Genomic DNA, 8532 nt, shown 5'->3' with positions numbered 1-8532 from the left:
GACATGGCGGACTCTAATGTCCCTATTGGAAATGACAATAACAAGTACCATCTTCATATTGACCTTCTATCTACTTATGCTCCATTGCAAAAACGGCTGGGATGGAGCTTTCTATCAGCAACAACTGAAAAAGGGTGCTCTTAGATGTTTTGTAGCCAAGAATGTGGATATCTAGTGTGATGGTTCTCTTTACCTAGTGGATCCTTAACATTGTAGTCAACCACCTTTCTTAAGCCCCACCTCACTTCTAAGGTTTGTTGGAGATGGCCACAATAGCCTATTAGGTTATTGCAAGTCATTCTCAGCAAACGATATAGTGAAGAAAGAAATCTTACAGGTTTAGAATGAAAACTTTGTAATCTAAGAGACACATGCAAGGTACAAGAAGCCAAGATTAATAAACAAGAAGACAAGGTCAACAAGCTACAAAACCAAAACCAAGTGGAAGTGTATAGAAAGAAAGACTCATCTCTTTGTCCTCATAAAAAAAACAAATGTTAAGAATGTGGAGGACCTCAGGGTTGGTTTAGGATAACTCAAGAAAAGGATTAAAGCAATCAAGTAAGCACTTGCTATGTTGACTCTTTTTATTAGATCTTTGTTATTATATTTACCTTTTTTTTTAGTATATCTTTGTTTGCTTTTGTGCCTTACCAGGGAAGGGTTGTGCATGTAGGGTAATCAACCTAAAAAAGAGAACATAAACCCCCCAGCAAGGCAATTGAAACCTTTGGTTAGATCACAGCTTTCAAAAGTAAATCTACAAGAGAAGAAATGTAAGGTTGTGCAAAGGGAGGTGGTGGATTGTTTTATCAGTAACAACACCATTTCCCTGGAGCATGTACACAGTGTTATGGATGGGAGTGGTATAAGTCAAAGGGATACACCTTCTTACACAAGATTGTGAAATGTAAGGTTGTGCAAAGGGAGGTGGTGGATTGTTTTATCAGCAACAACACCATTTCCCTGGAGCATGTACACAACGCTATGGATGGGAGTGGTATAAGTCAAAGGGATACACCTTCTTACACAAGATTGTGAAATCTACGTTCAAAGAAAAAGGAATCTAGCCCAAACTCTTATCAATGGTTGTAGATGTTTGGAGGCTTCGAAAGAGGCTTAATGAGAAGCAGAGTGCATATGTTAAACACCCATATTATATAACAAAGGAATACAAAGGGAAAAGAGGCATTGTTGCATATGTTGAACAAAATAACAACTTCGTGGACCATGAGCTATTGTAGACATCACCCATGCTGAAACAAATGGTGTACTCAACTTTGTTTAAAGATGGATTAGTATGAGATTGTCAATGAAAAGAAGATGGAGAGAGTAGCCATATTTCTCATGTTAGACGTATGGTTAACATGCCAAAGGATGATCCAATGTACTTTATTGCACAATCAGAGATGACTTGGTGGTGGCTTGGTTGCTTTCTTGTGAGTAATGTTTGTCTTGTTTCTTGAAAGTGAATAGTGTGGTTGAATTCTGGCTTGGTCTCCTATTTTATTTTGTTGCAATTAATTTCTAAGGATCACGAGGTATTGGAATGGGTCTTTTGCCAAACCCCCATTCCAAATATTGTTAGTGGGAAGACGAGAAGGATACATAATGACACCTCTTTGATTCTTTCCATACAGTGTGGACAGGTTTTTTATGAAGATAGCTACATCACTATCTCACGCATGCTCTCCCTCGAATATAGTTTCTCGTCTTCGTGGGTTGATTTTTCTACGCGTTTACGAGTGTTAGATGTGGATGTGGATGTGGATGATTGTCCCCCATGGAACAAGATTAGCACATCATTGATACGTGCCACACTTAGCTTTGTTGCCCTTTTCATGGATGATGAAGGATGGTTGATCCAACCACCAAGGGCATCGCTTGTAATTTCTATTAGAGGCCAAAGCTTACAACTTCAAGTTTTGGGTAAGGAATTTAGTTGTAGTGTGTGCATCAATTGTGGTACTAGGCATGACTGCCACCTCAATGGGTGCACTATGTGATCATGTTAATGTATCTTGTGAGTTCAGTAAGAGGGATTTTAAGATGCACAATTTTTAGTCAAATTAACAGAGATACAATAACAAAAGGGGTTTTTATATTTTATTTTGGAAAACATTCCTTCAAACATGTTGAAAAAGGGATTTTCTAAATATCCCCAAATGCGTGTTATACCCACCCCCACCCCTTCCCCACCTCTGAGGCTGCCACCTACTTGGTCAAATAGTCCATTGCCACTATATTGTATTGGTCTATGGTTTTTTTGGCAAGAGATAATGGTCCCACAAAATCAATACCCGATAAGAAAATGTGCATGTGTTAATCAGCGAAGCCAGAGGCAGTTGATTACAGGTGCTTCAAACATACCCTCTATGGAAATCATCACATCATGCACTATTAGCACGTGAGTTCAACAAGAGGTTGTTTTTAATGCAAAATATGTTAGAAAAATTAACAGAGATACATTAACAAAAGGGTTTTTTAGTTTTCATTTACAAAAAAAATCATAAAATAAGGAGTCATTTTATTCATTTAAATGTGTTAAAAAAGGGTTTTTAAAATACTCCATGAACACACGTTATATAGGGGTTTTCTCGATAGTGCACCACCCGAGGACTGGTGATACGAAATCAAGGATACACTCTATGCAAGTTAATAGGAAGAAGCCGCATGCATCTACTTTGGATGGAAGGGATAGGATTCAAAAAATAAAAATGCCACCAATATTTACTTGGTGAGCCCAAAGCTCTTTTTGCAATATTTGAACGCAGAAGCCACCACGTGGCAATAGATTTTAATTTTTTTAAAAAACATGAAAAGCTCAATAAAAGAAAATCTGCCGTGAAAAGCTGCGAAGTGAATGAAATAAGAAAAGCGCTCTGCGTTGCTCAATTGCTAAGGTTCCCCAAAAGAGCTTCGTCTGCAGGGTTCTTTGGCCACTCTTTGCAAGAGCGTGCGCGCGTGAGAGACAGAGAGACTACCCGTGAGTGGCTGATCCAACTTGAACTACGCCCTGATCGGCCATCCTTCATGTTTATGGAAATGACATGCAGCAGGTCCCGACTCGCCATGCCTAATTCTCAATTCTTTTCCGCCCACCAAGCCGGGGAGAACCGGAAAGGAGCTGTACTAGAGACCTTAATTCAAACCCCAGTTATATTTCGCAGACCATCAAGCTGGAGGGTACTTTGGATGCTTGCCAACGTAATGAGCACTCTTAAAGATCATATATTTCGTGAGTGCAGCTACTGAAAGAGAAGATATCAGATTTCAATCGATGATCAGTTGGCCTAATCTGTTGGAGTCGAAACACCAAAATTCATTGCCTTCGCAGGCCCGTTCGGCACAATTTTCAGCTGGTGCTTTTCGGCTGTTGGCAATGCAGACGACAGAGTCCTGAAGTAATTAAGCCTGCGACTTCAATGCTAGCTGCTTGCGCTTTTAGCATGTGAGGGGATTAGTGGCAGACATTGTTGAATATTGCCACTAGTGCAAGTCAATATAGTCTGACGAGCCATTGGCTTCAGTCGCACTCCTCGTCTAGCTCTCTTCATAATATATAGCCTATCTGAAAATTTGATGAGGCAAGCATTTCGAAATGATCTACAGACAAACAAAAAAAATTTCTCATGATCGGCAATTCAACACAGAATATGGTGTTCCCGGGAGTTGGTTAATGTGTAGCTCCAAGGAGATGCAGCAGCATTGTAGCGGATGTTAAGTAGTTAATCATGCAGCGGATGGACTCACGAAGGCAAGAACACATAATTGCTGACCGAAGTAGCTTACAATGCGCGTGCGCACGTGCGCGCACACACACAGAATGTAATACTGATCAGAGGATGTAGCACATAAAGTTGCATCTGCGTGTTTTGTGTATGGCAGGGAGGACATATATTCACAACACTACACATCCCAATTGCCAAAGTGCGACTCCAACTCGACAACACTGCAAGGTCCGTTATCTGCATCCAATTTCCCATGCGCATCCATTTGCTTGGTGCAACACATAAACGCTACGGGGCAGGGCACGGCTTCCGTTTCTTATAAATTTTTGGAGAGACCACAGTGCCAACTCTCCACCATACTTTTGTATGGCACCTCTGTATGATGTGCACTATATACTTTGCACTTTTAGTCTGTGATGTTTCAGTGCAAGATGATATGTTTAACTATTCACATTGCTTTTTTGTAGCTTGACTCACATATCGACTTGTAGATTGGACAATCAAAAGGCAGCAGTACAACATTGTAGGTCAACAAAGCACTTCATTTATTGTTGCACTTCATTCATGCTTTATCTATTTGCTTGTTTTAGAATTTTTTGAATTACTTCCTCTGCTTCGGTTTATTTGGATCTCGTTTTCAAAACTATATACTCGATGTCGATCAATATCTACACATGTTAGTTACACACGCAACTCTTTGTATACGGCTGCTAGCCAATGCATGTGATGTATTACAGTAGTGAATACACAAGTAGTGAATGCATGTGGTGTATCACAGTAGTGAATTCACCTGTGCATCTTTCTTTAGCTCTAAATAATTGATACCATACTAGATGTCTAACTAATTGATGACATACTATATATGTCCGTGTTTCTCCCATATTAGGTGTCTGCTAAAATATTTCACTCCAAGCGTCAATAAGCTAGAGAGCAAATTACTGCCAACTTGAAACTAGTTTACCGTCCATATGCTAGGTACAATCATGGTTTGAAAGTTACTGCATTGTATAAAGATTGGAGCATGCAATGTGATATCTTTGCTCACAATCTAGAAATGTCCCTTGTACATATATAGCGATAATCGAGGTCAATAGAAAAATAGAAAAGACACTCCTCCTGCCCTCACTTTTGCATTATTGTTGCGCGCTTTGCCATCAAAGGTGCAACATCAAGACTTAGCATCATTGCATCTACAATCCATTACCAATTCAAGATACCAACCAGGAATCAATAGTATGCCATCTCTATTCATGAGACCGATGAGCAATAATTGGACATAAAAGAGACAAATATTATAATTATAGACGAGCTATCCATGTTAACCTAAACGACTTTTGACCTTATCGTAAGACAAAATGGCAACGTAACAAGCAGTACATTGACAAATCCTTTCAACAATAAATGTGTTCTCATGTTCGGTGATCTTATCCAACTATCCTCAGTTTGTAGTCATGCACAGGAGCTTTGTAACACATGTCATATCACAAACTCGGTCCACTGGCTACATGTAACTTTGTACAAGATGTCATGCTCTATCATACATGCAACGAACCCTAAATTCCTTCATTTCTTTGACCATTATTCTTGAAAGAAAACAAGTAGTAGATGAGATCAATTGCAGCTTGGGTGCATGTATTATAAATGAATTGCATGTGCATAACTACTTGCAAAAAGTATTATAGGATTTTTCAAATGTATATCCCTTTCACGCACTGCCACCTTGTCAAATTAGTCATGCTCTTGTTCCTTTCAATGCTAGATGCTAAATGTCAATTTGCATATGTCATGTTATATCCTATAGATGTTATATAGCGAGGCCCACCAAGCAAGACTAGTTGCTTTGAATAAGGATGGAAGCAAAAATCTCACGACTACGATGTAGCCACTGATCCTGGTAAATGCTCTTCAGGGCCTCCTTTTGGGCTAATCATTAGGAAGCCCACCCACCCTAATCTAAGGCTACAAGCCGTCCACACTCTCTTTTTATTTGATTGTTGATAACACAATGGTTCAGAAATTTACCTTTGATAGTTTTCTAGCTCCCGAGTCCCAATGAAGTGCAAACCCCACTACTGCAATGTAGCGACCGATCCCTATAAATGCTCTTCAAGGCCTCCTTTTGTGCTAATCATTAGGTAGTCCACCCAGCCCAATCTAAGGTTGCAAGCTGTACACTCTCTTCTTTTATTTGTGAAAGGTGTGCAGCTAGGGAGGATGCCACCGAGGAGGAGCCATGGCAGAGGAGATGGCGTGCAAAGAAGGTGAACAAGAGAAAGAGAACGAGATAGAAAGAGCTCGACACCAAAAATAACGCTATTGTATTCTATTGTAGTTTTTGAAAGCCTTTACAAATATAAATATGAAACCTTGTCATGCAAAGTCCATACACGCAAACTCCATATATGGACTGGCTCATAACAACTGAGTTTATCTGCATGCCATAGGAATAATTTCCCACACGGCCTTGACACACTAACCGGACCAGAGCTTGAAAACCCAACAATTTGATTGTTAATAACACTTCTTACTTAACAATGGTTGTGAAATTTACCTTTGATAGTTTTGTAGCTCCCAATGTCCTTATTTGCTTACTTGATGTTGTTCCATGGCTTCCTCTTTGGCTTGTCAATTAATTTGCATGGCTTGAAACCAAGCTCTTGGGATAGTCATGGTTCTTTGTTGACCGTCTGATTTTAAGCTTGCCATTTCCTATTGAATATCCTTGAATTTTTGCATGGCATACGTCTCCCATGGTGTTTGTCCAACCAGTGGCGGCGGTACAATTGCTGAACCAATGGTGGTGGTATAACTAGGGTATTGGAGATAAGTGCAGCCATGAAGCTTGGAGTGAGATATGGTGGTTACTGGCATTGTTGGAGGCTGGGAGTGACTCCCGATAGGTATCCCCTCACTCCCAAGAGCACCCCTTTCCCCCTTCCCCATCAACGGCTCAAAAATAAACCCCAAACAAATATGGCAACGAAAGGCAACTCTGGAGGATCCTCTAGGATGTTGGGTGGAGAAACATCCCACTAAGCCTCATAATCAAGCTTCTTTTGAAGTTCTTCGATTCGCGCCTGTCATCAAGGACAGAAAGCAGAGAGAAGGCTGAATCAATGCTCAGTTTTCTGCTTCTCCTTGTCTGCAACCTTGCTTTTAGGTGGACGAACAGCACAAATGTTGGCGTGCAAACTTTAGACGAAAAATTCAAGAAGCTCGGGCAGCATCGCGAGGAGTTAGCTGGAAAAGAGGATCCTCCAAGGAAAGTGGGGAATGATGCATCCAGCTGCGATACTTTTTCTCTGAACCCAGTGTTATATGCTATGTAGTGGCGAGGACTTCTCTGTCGATGGGTCGATTGCGACAACATGGGCAAGGCAAATGCTTCTCTGTGGCAACAATCAAGGAAAGGGGGCCATCTCTAAGGAAAGCCGCTGCCAGAGGATGTAAGCATCACAGTGGAAGGGGGGCTGAAGCTGGAGCGGACAAGGAAGCCCTTGCCAGCCATGATCAACCAGTTTATCAGGCTCAAAGTGGCATCACCATCGTCGGTTATGTTGCAGGTGGGGATTGAGAGGGGCCCCCTCGCACAGGAGGAAGCCCTTCCAACAAATTAAGAGTATGGTGCTTCAACTGGGCCGTGCCCACGGTATTCTTTAGTAAAAGGCGAACAATAGTTCGCTCTGTGCTCAGCCCGCACCTTGCTGACGATGGTAGGGCCTCTCGCAATCTAGTGCATGCGATTTGCGACCCCGCATGTGGGATTTTAGTCTTCTAATTTCTACCCCTTCTCACTTCTCCACTTCTTGCGGATGTAGATTCCCTTGGGGCTATAGTAAGGCTTCACTTTCACCCTTACCATAAGAAGCTCCTGGAGTCCCATCTAGGGACGTAGGTACAAATCCCTCCTTAGATTTGAAAAATCTTTTTGCTACTTGCTCCACCTTAGACCTATGCATTTCTTCCTCCAGCATGGCTTCTCTCGTCTCTATCTTCTCTTGAGTTTTATCTAGCTCCTCTAAGCCACTTTTTCTTTGCCTTCTCTTCTAGTGCCACCTATTGTAAAAGCCTTCTCTTCTAGTGCCTCCTATTTGTAGAGATTCCTTGCGCTTTTCTCTTTCTATCGTCCAATTGCTTAAGAGAATTCTTCCATGTGTGGCCTTTATCAAAGGTGCCTTTGCCCAATTTTCCATTTTCGACTAATGTTCTCACTCTTATAGGCATTATGCCTAAAATCCACCTTCATCTCGAAAGGCCCATTGCAATTGGATGGCACAAGTGTCTTACAGGTATATTCATCCTTGCATCCTCTAGGAAAGGTTCTAGCACATAATCACTTTGTTTGACACAAAACAATACCCTCCATTAACTTCCTTAAATTGTATGCCTAAATAATGATGCAAAAACCTCATATTTGACATTTCAAAAGAGGCATTCGAATTTGCCTTCAAATTAGAAATAATATCCCTCATTTGTTCTAGTGTGCAACATTGCCATCAACATAGAGCAAAATGATGGAAAAATGCATCATCCGCATGCTTGACATGCAAAATGCTCTCAGTTGGATCATTCTTAAAACCATGTGTAGCCAAGTAAGCATGAATATTTTCACATCAAGCACGTGGATCTTGCTTCAAACCATGCAAAATCTTCTTAAGCCAACACACTTGTTTTCATGCCCAAAAGTAGGAGGAAACTTCCTCATACAAATTCGTCACCCAAAAATGCGGTCTTTATGTCCAATTAATGTACATTCCAATCATAGCCTTATAGCAATCGAGACTACCATTACATTTTAACT

The 8532-nt window shown here is 40.9% G+C and overlaps 1 non-coding gene across 1 annotated transcript; it reads right to left on the bottom strand.

Annotated features, from left to right (window-relative positions):
* Positions 1 to 7310: 7310 nt before the first annotated feature.
* On the bottom strand, positions 7311 to 7434 carry LOC147451804 (U5 spliceosomal RNA). Its single transcript, XR_015189057.1, has one exon. It is a non-coding gene; the product is annotated as a U5 spliceosomal RNA (small nuclear RNA).
* Positions 7435 to 8532: the final 1098 nt, after the last annotated feature.

The sequence above is a fragment of the Adiantum capillus-veneris genome, chromosome 8, assembly GCF_014529385.1.
Source record: "Adiantum capillus-veneris isolate H3 chromosome 8, ASM1452938v2, whole genome shotgun sequence".
NCBI classification, from domain to species: domain Eukaryota; kingdom Viridiplantae; phylum Streptophyta; class Polypodiopsida; order Polypodiales; family Pteridaceae; genus Adiantum; species Adiantum capillus-veneris.
The sequence above is the reverse complement of the archived record's forward strand: the minus strand, read 5'-3'. Positions and strand labels throughout refer to the sequence as shown.